This window comes from Petaurus breviceps, unplaced genomic scaffold (assembly GCF_028583685.1).
Source record: "Petaurus breviceps papuanus isolate PSGF00001 unplaced genomic scaffold, PetGlider_PUasm1.0 370, whole genome shotgun sequence".
Lineage (NCBI taxonomy): Eukaryota > Metazoa > Chordata > Mammalia > Diprotodontia > Petauridae > Petaurus > Petaurus breviceps.
Genome location: NW_027186297.1, coordinates 142522 through 150211, shown reverse-complemented (window position 1 = coordinate 150211; position 7690 = coordinate 142522). Strand labels below are relative to the sequence as shown.

Here is a 7690-nt window from a genome sequence, read left to right as displayed (position 1 = left end):
AGAAAGAAAGAAAGAAAGGAAGGAAGAAAGGAAGAAAGAAAGGAAGAGGAAAGAAAGAAAGAAAGAAAGGAAGGAAGGAAGAAGAAAGAAATGAAGGAAGAAAGAAAGAAAGGAAGAGGAAAGAAAAAAGAAAGGAAGGAAGAAAAGAGGAAGGAAGGAAGAGGAAGAAAAAAGAAAGGAGGGAAGTAAGGAAGAAAAGAGAAAGGAAGGAAGAAAGAAAAAGAAAGAAAAAAGGAAGGAAGAGGAAGAAAAAAGAAAGGAAAGAAGAAAGAAAAAGAAAGAAAAAAGAAAGGAAGAGGAAGGAAGGAAGGAAGAAAGAAAGAAAGAAAGAAAGAAAGAAAGAAAGAAAGAAAGAAAGAAAGAAAGAAAGAAAGAAAGAAAAGAAAAGAAAAAAAAAGAATTTCCTATAGTTCTTGGAAAATTCCAGCAAGAAAAGACTTCCTTATTTCCAAGGTAGTAAAACTTTCAGAGGTTTTTCCTTCTCTCTCTCTGTCTCTGGGTCTATCTGTCTCTCCCCGCCTTCCGCGCTCCCCCACCCCCCAGTTTCCTGACAACAGGGTAGTGTACAGTAAGAGAGAGAGAGGACCATGTCTACTCTCAGACTCCAGAGACTTAATCCTGGCTTTGCTGTGTATCATCTATGTGACCTTGGGCTGGTCCCTTTCCCTCTTTGAGCTTCAGTCTCTTCCTCTGTAAAAAGAAGAATTGGGCAAGAATCAGAGGTTCTTAACATGGGGTCTGTGAACTTTAAGAGAAAAGGTTCTGAAAATGATTTTCACAGAGTTGCTGTCCCTGGCACTCCCCTGCATTTTATTTGCTACCTTTCCAAGCAGGATTCTGAGCTGTGCCCTTGGGCTTCACCAGCCTGACTGCAGGAAGTTGTGGCCCTTGTACCTCAAGTCTGTGCTGAGAAGGCCCGGTTGCCATGCCTCTGGTCCCGGCTGAGAAGGCCTGGCCTCCATGCCTCAGGTCCTGTCTACCTGCTGTGACACCCTGTGAGCCGCAGACAGTAACAACAGTTATAGCAGCGGCTTGCATTCTCATCCCACAATGTGCTTTAGGGCAGACAAAGCACTTTCCATATATTGCCTGGCTTGAATGTCCCAAGAGCCCTTCGAGGTAAGCACTCTAATTGTCCCCATTTCTCAGATAAGAAGGCAATCACAAAGGTGAATAGGCCTGCCCAGGATCCCAAAGCTAATATGTGTTTGGCACTTGACCTGCTTGTCTTCAGGGCAGTGTGGTTGCACAGTATTCTGGAACTCAGGCTTGAGAAGGGCGGTCCTTGGCCACATCTGCCCAGTCTACTCTACTGACTTGGAAAATGAAAATCAGTTAAATAAGGGTGTGGGGGGCACAGAGTAGGGGAGTCCCGCTCTGCCTTCCCCCTCAAGTGCCCCATTCATGGGCAGATGTCACCTGGGTGTCTGGGCTGACCTTGCAGAGACCTGGCCAGGGAGGGACAGCATTCATTTCAGATTCCTTCAAAGGTACTTGAATTCCTCACCCTGTTCTGATGGTGTTGGAGGCAAGAATGGTGGCACTAACCATCAGCAGGGTCTCTCGAGTTTGTAGGGCATTTGTGATGCCTAGCGGCTGTGTTAAGCAGACATCGGTGTGGCTGGACCTCCTCTAGCACCCTCTGCTTTCTCCAGCCCTTGAGTTCCATCTGGCTATACCAGAACCCACCCACTGGACTTGGTGACTGGGCCACTGACTTGCTGAGTGACCTTGGAAAAGTCACTTCTTTTCTCTGGGTCTCTATTCCCTCTTATGTGAAATGAAGGGATTGTTCTAGATATTTCCGAAGTCCTTTCCAGTTCTTCATCCTGGGAATGGATGGATGGCATGCTCTAGTTCTGGCCCGTGGTAGGGAAGTCACTTTTGCTTCCTCACAGGTGTCTCTGGTTTTCCCAGGTTGCTATCTTGTGACTGTTCCCTGCATTGCTGAGGCCAGTTTCTGACCTTCAAAAGATGCTAGACAGACAGGCTCGGTGCTAAGGACCAGGGTGAGCATGGCTTCCTTGGCCTCCCCAGAGGCTGTTGAGGGAGGAGCTGCAGGTTCTAGAACTCAGCTTGGGGCCTGGGAGGTGATGAGATGGGCTTCCTCCACTCTGCTGAAAGGAGTCAGCCAGTGGGGAGCAGACCGTTCTCAGCACCAGAGGCTAGCAGTAGCCTAGCCATCCTGCCCTGTGCTGCCGTCACGGGCCCTCATGCAGGCCATCGCCCTCTTCATCCTCTGGGCTGCCCCCCTCTTGGCTCCATTTACTGAAATCCTTCCCTTCTTGTAGGGGGCCTCTCCATCATGGAACCGTCCCCATTTCCCATCCAACTGACCACTCCCAATCCTCTCCCTGTGTGTCTCAGAGCTATCTCCTCCTGCCAGGGCCACAGAATCACTGAAAGCTAGAAGGGCCCCAGAGGCTGCTAAGCCAGCCACTCATGGTCACCTGGGAATAAGGATCAGAGGCAGACTCTTTGGATTCCAGAGCCATGGATCAGCCTTGATTGGCAGCTTCTCGAGTGAAGTCTTCACCTTCCTCTTGTTCTCAACCATAGACCGAAGGACTCTGGACACACAGGGACCCAAACAGTGACCATTGCTTTGGATTAAGCAGAATCCATGTGTGCCTGGAAACGTGATTTCAAACAATCAAACCTTGGGATACCAGAACTGTTTGGGCCTTAAGAGATTGTCTAGACCAGCATCTTCACTTTTCAAGGAAGGAAACTGGAATGGGAGAGGGTGCATGTGTAACGGGGACTTGTCTCTGTCTCCAAAGAGACGTAACCTCCATTTTAAGGAGTCAGTCACCTTTAATTATTTTTCATAGATGAATCTACCTCCTCTGAGATGGATTCCTTTGGGAACTTTACAAATGGTACCCATGGGTATTTGCAGTAACATGTGGCCTAGCCTAGGACTCCCACAGTGGAAATGCAGCCCACTACTCTCTATTAAGAGTTTAGCTTCCTAAGCTGTTCAGGACTTCACAGGATAGCTGAGGGCCAGAACCAGAAGGCCCTTAGAAATGACCTAACCCGTAGGACCTCTCTTTTTGTCTGAGGACGAGGCTGAGGTCCGTGGAGGGATAATGACTTGGTCAGGGTCATAGGGCAATGATGGAGTTGGGATTTGAACTTGGGGCCACTATCCCAAACTTGTATTATGACAAACTCCTCCTCCTCCTCTCTCTTACTCTCACTCTTTCTTACACACAGAGACAAGAGAGACAGAGTGTATTCAGGGCAAATGAAGAAAAAAACACGGGTGAGACAATCACCTTCTGGTGGTGAAATGTTGGCTCTGGAGCCTTTGCATGCACAATTCCAGGGAAGTGCCCCCCCCCACACCATTCTGTAACTCTTAAGCACTTAGAAGAAATGTTTGCCAGGTGATTGGAGTTTCTTAAATTCAAAATTCCTTTGGAATATATTTAAGAGAGATATTTACATTTAGATCAGTCTTTTATAATTACATTTTAAATTATAATAAAATAATTAGGCTGTAGCTGAATTTTTTCCATATGTTTTTATGATAACCAGAGTAATTCTAAATGGCAAGTGTGTAGGGGACTCACCTACAAATGTGTGTTAGTGTGTACTCTGCATAGCATACATGTGACCAGTATTTGGGAGAAGTGGGGATGAGACAGAGGAATTAGGATTGTTTGGAGATCAAATGTTTCCCTTAATTTGACCAGTAGAGGCCTTGCCAAGAAGAACCCAGTCTGGCTTGTAATTATTCCGGCTATGAGACTGTATTTGGATCAGAAAGCCAATGGAAGCGACCTTTTTCCATTGTTATCGTGGGACTTTTTTAGAAAGGGAACCTTCCTTTGCAGCAAGTCTGGGGAGTGGTGGGGGAAATGTCCAGACTTAGAAAGAGTCCAGACTGAGGCCTGCTGTTGGTCACTGCAGGGCTTTTGTGTGCTCGATGACAGGGCTTCATGGCTCGTAGGGGCCGCCATTTTCATCCCCACCCCCCAGAACAAGGGGGTCGTACTCTAAGGCCTCTCAGGCCCCTCCCCCCTAGTTTTGCCATCCTGGACTAACCAAAGGTCTATGGAATGGGGGGGAATCTTGTGTTCTAAGGCCTTTCCCAGCTCTGCCAACCTCAGAGTCTGTGCTGGCCATCCAAGGAGAAACCTTACAGCTCAGACACTAGCTCTGAGAGTCTTACAACAGTGAACATGCAAAGCTTTAGCTGGGGATGGGGGTGCTTCCCATGGTGAGGTTCGGGCCTGGGGAGAATCCCTGCTGATAGAATGGCACCTTTCTTTCATGTCCTTTCCATCCACCTTACACCCTTCAGAGATGCTGAAAATAAAATGTCCGGGGCCTGTGAGCGCCGTGCTCAGGGGCTCCCCTCGGTCCCTGGCACACACACCTCTGTCTGGGGGCTGTGAGCGCCATGCTCAGGGGCTCCCCTCAGCCCCTGGCACACACACCTCTATTGGGGCTGTGAGCGCCATGCTCAGGGGCTCCCCTCGGCCCTAGCACACCCCTCCTGCTGACCTTCACAGACCCACTCTTGCCCTGATGGCACGTTTAGGACATTGGTCTTTACCCATTCTGTGGCTTTCTTGCAGCTGGCTGAGAGAATGAGAGTGCCTGGCTTGACTGTTAGCCCAATGGGAGTGGTGGACATTTCCCCAGATCGTCCCTCATCAGACATGTGGCTTCCTCCCTGAACTTTCTGACCATAAGTTGTGTGGTGTGAGTCAACTATCGATGGGCTTCCAGCAAGAGGAAGGGCCCCTGGAAAGAGCTTGCTTAAGGTGGGTCTTCTTGTTCACCTGTCTTCATTTGGGATGCTTTCTGATCTTTGGGTGGGAACTTTGAGCAGATACAAGGAAACTTGTAGACCCAGTGAGCCCCATGGATCAGAGGATCTAGTGTAGTGTTGTGTGTGTCCAGGTTCTACACTTCTGTTCAGTTCTGTGTGGAAATGCACTCTGGTCTGAGGACCTCTAAAGCTGAGGATTTGAACTCAAGAGTTCCAGAAAGCACCAGAAGCTCACAGGCCTGGCAGATCTAGGTCAGCTCACTCAACCCGTCTTTTCTGCCCAGTCCCAGTCTTCAGCCTGGGCTGGGTGGGGTGGGGGGGGGGAAGCCTGATGGTCATTCAGTCCATTCCCCGGCCTCTGAGGACTGTCTTTGTGGCTGCTTCCAGAACTAATGGAAAGAGGAATTTCCAAAGGCATCCTGGCTGCCACCTTTCAGGGCCTCCAGTCTCTGCTCTGTGGGCTGGCCATTGGTTAGACTGAGAAATGGAGCCAAGATGAGGCACCCTAAAACGTGACAGCCTGAGTACAGCCCTGCAAACAAGCCTCAATGGTTGTCCCTCCATATCAGCTTGATGAGTTAAAGAAGCTGTTCGGGGGAAGGCAGAGTTTGACTTTTACTTCCTTGTGTGTGATGAGGCAGCTTTGTCCATCAAGGCTCTTAAAGATGAGTTAGGGGAGTTGTAGCATAGTGGAAGTGAGAGCTGGGCTGCTTCTCTGTTCATCTCTCTCTGACTGGCTCTTGGCTCTGCCCCTCACTGCCCATGCCTCCCTCCTCCCCCAAATGCACTGTTCAGAGTAGGTATACGTGTGGAAAGCAGGACTATGGGGTGCAGAGGGCCAGGGGACCTGACCGAAACAAGCCTGCTTCATTCCATCCGGGTTTCAAGCTGCCAGGGACTTCTAAACTTCCAGCCCAAGAGTCACCGGTCAGGCCTCCTGAGGTCTGGATGCTTCCTGGAGTGTGGACACTTGGGCTTTGTCTTTGTGGTTGCATTGGGTGCATTGGGAGATGACTTCCCTTTGGCCACCATGGTCTTGGACCCCGAGGCTGCTGGCGATTTCCTTAAGCCCTTCATCTTGTGGTGCTGCTAGCCCCCCACAAGGCCCTCTGAGGCAGCCACCAAATGGTCTTTTTTCGGGGCCCTTGGTTATTTCTTATTTCCCCTCCTCTGTTGGGCCCAGGGGGAGCCTAGGCCTTCAGGACATGGGTGGAGAGTGGGGGGAAGGAAATGAGACACTTCCCCTCTCTCCTGACCTGGGAATGAGTGAGCAGCCGGGCACTCCCCCGGCATCTGTTTGCCTGGTGCTCGCTGCCAGGCCTGATGCTGGCGTGGTGGAGGCCGGTCCTTGGGGCTGTCTCCCCAGTGGGGTGGGCTCCCAGGAACAGACCTCCTCAGTCTCCGCTCCCGTCAGAGCTTATTTCTCTGGGCACCCGGGCAGCATCATTCAGTTTGAGACTTGAAGGGCTCTCAGACTATAAAGCCTTCTGTGTGAGCACAGCCCCACAGTCTCCCCCCGCCCCATGTGTCTGAGGCTCCCCTCATTGTGGCTGGGACCACATCCCTTGGGGGCTGCTGGCTCTCCCCCACAACTGTTTGTTCAGGAGAGCAATTAATCTTGCATCCTGATTGCGGGACCGACGAATTTTGGCTTCTCCGGCACCCGAGACAAAACCTAGCGGGGCTGGAGGGACAGAGCCTCCCTAGCTAGCTCCATGGCAATGGGGGCTCGTAGGCCAGGAGAAGCAGGAGGGAGGGGGAGTCCGGTGGTCCCATATCTGCCCTCTCCCGCTCGGCAGGCCTGGCACCAATCTGCAGGTAGTCTGGGTGCTTCGATGACAAGATCCCGTCAGAGCCATTGAGGAGCTGCGGAGGGTGGTGGTCTGTGTTGTGGGGCGCGCCCGTGTGTGCGCATGCGTGTGTGTGCACTTTGCCTCAGCCCTTCTGTTCTATCAACCCAACACCCCTGGCATCTTTCAAAATTCTTGGTGGGCGGGGCTGAGCCAGCCAGCCCCATGCTTACGTGGGGGCCTGTGCAGCCAGTTCAGATGGAAGGAGGAGACAAAAGTGGTGTTCTTCCCATGCTCAGGGCTGGGTGGTGTTCACTTAGCCCGCCTCGGACTCGTGTGCGAACCTGTCGCCCTGGGCTCCTGAGCCTGGTGGAGTCGCTGCCCAGGCTGGAGCTCTCTTCAGCAGGGCCCTGGGCTGCCCCAGGAATTCCAGCTTGGAAGGAGCAGACCATCGCCCAGAGCATGGTCTTTGGAGACTGGGCAGAGTTCTTCAGCCTGCCTGCCTTGCCAAGGGGGAGATGAACCCTCCAGCTGGATTGCTTTTTTATTTTAAGAAAGGATTGGCTAGCTGCACTCCATAGGTAAGTCTTTTCCTGGGGGTCCGTTGTATTTGTAGCTGAGGAACAAGCAAACTGCTACTGGGGTGGGGAGGGAAGTCAGAGAAGGTTGTTAGGAATTGTCCTTGCAGAGACCGTGCCAAGCTTTTCCAAAGGTTTCTGTAGTTTTTTTTTTTTTTTAACCACCCAATGTAGAAAAACCAGGTCCCAGTCAAGCCTGTTTTCGTCGGCCATGGGCCTTGGCAAAAGCCGTGAGATGGAGTGGGGGCAGCTTCCTCCCGGTGCCCTTCTCTCTAGCATTGGAGCAGATGGGACCCTCTTTCCCCTCCTCTGAGATCCATCAATAGTCTTGGCCCATGTTCCCCTTTTGTGTGGCTCTGTTTGGCCAAGGGAGAGAAGAAGGGGTAGATGGCGGCAGCCTGGACCAAGCAGCTGGACAAGGGATGAAAACAGAACCCGGCACGTTCGAAACTAGGCAAATGGCTTCATTTCCTTCACTCCAGGGCCCCAGATGACTCCTGGCTAGACAGATTCTTTCTTTTCTTTTCTTTTCT

General features: G+C 51.2%; 1 long non-coding RNA gene across 1 annotated transcript in view; it reads left to right on the top strand.

Moving 5' to 3' along the window:
- The first annotated feature begins 21 nt into the window (after window positions 1-21).
- The window catches only part of LOC138169735 (uncharacterized), a 38814-nt gene continuing 31145 nt past the window's right edge, over window positions 22-7690 (top strand). The window contains exons 1-2 of the long non-coding RNA XR_011170449.1: window positions 22-3271; window positions 4593-4781. This is a non-coding gene — a long non-coding RNA (uncharacterized lncRNA). The remainder of the gene's footprint in view (window positions 3272-4592; window positions 4782-7690) is intronic.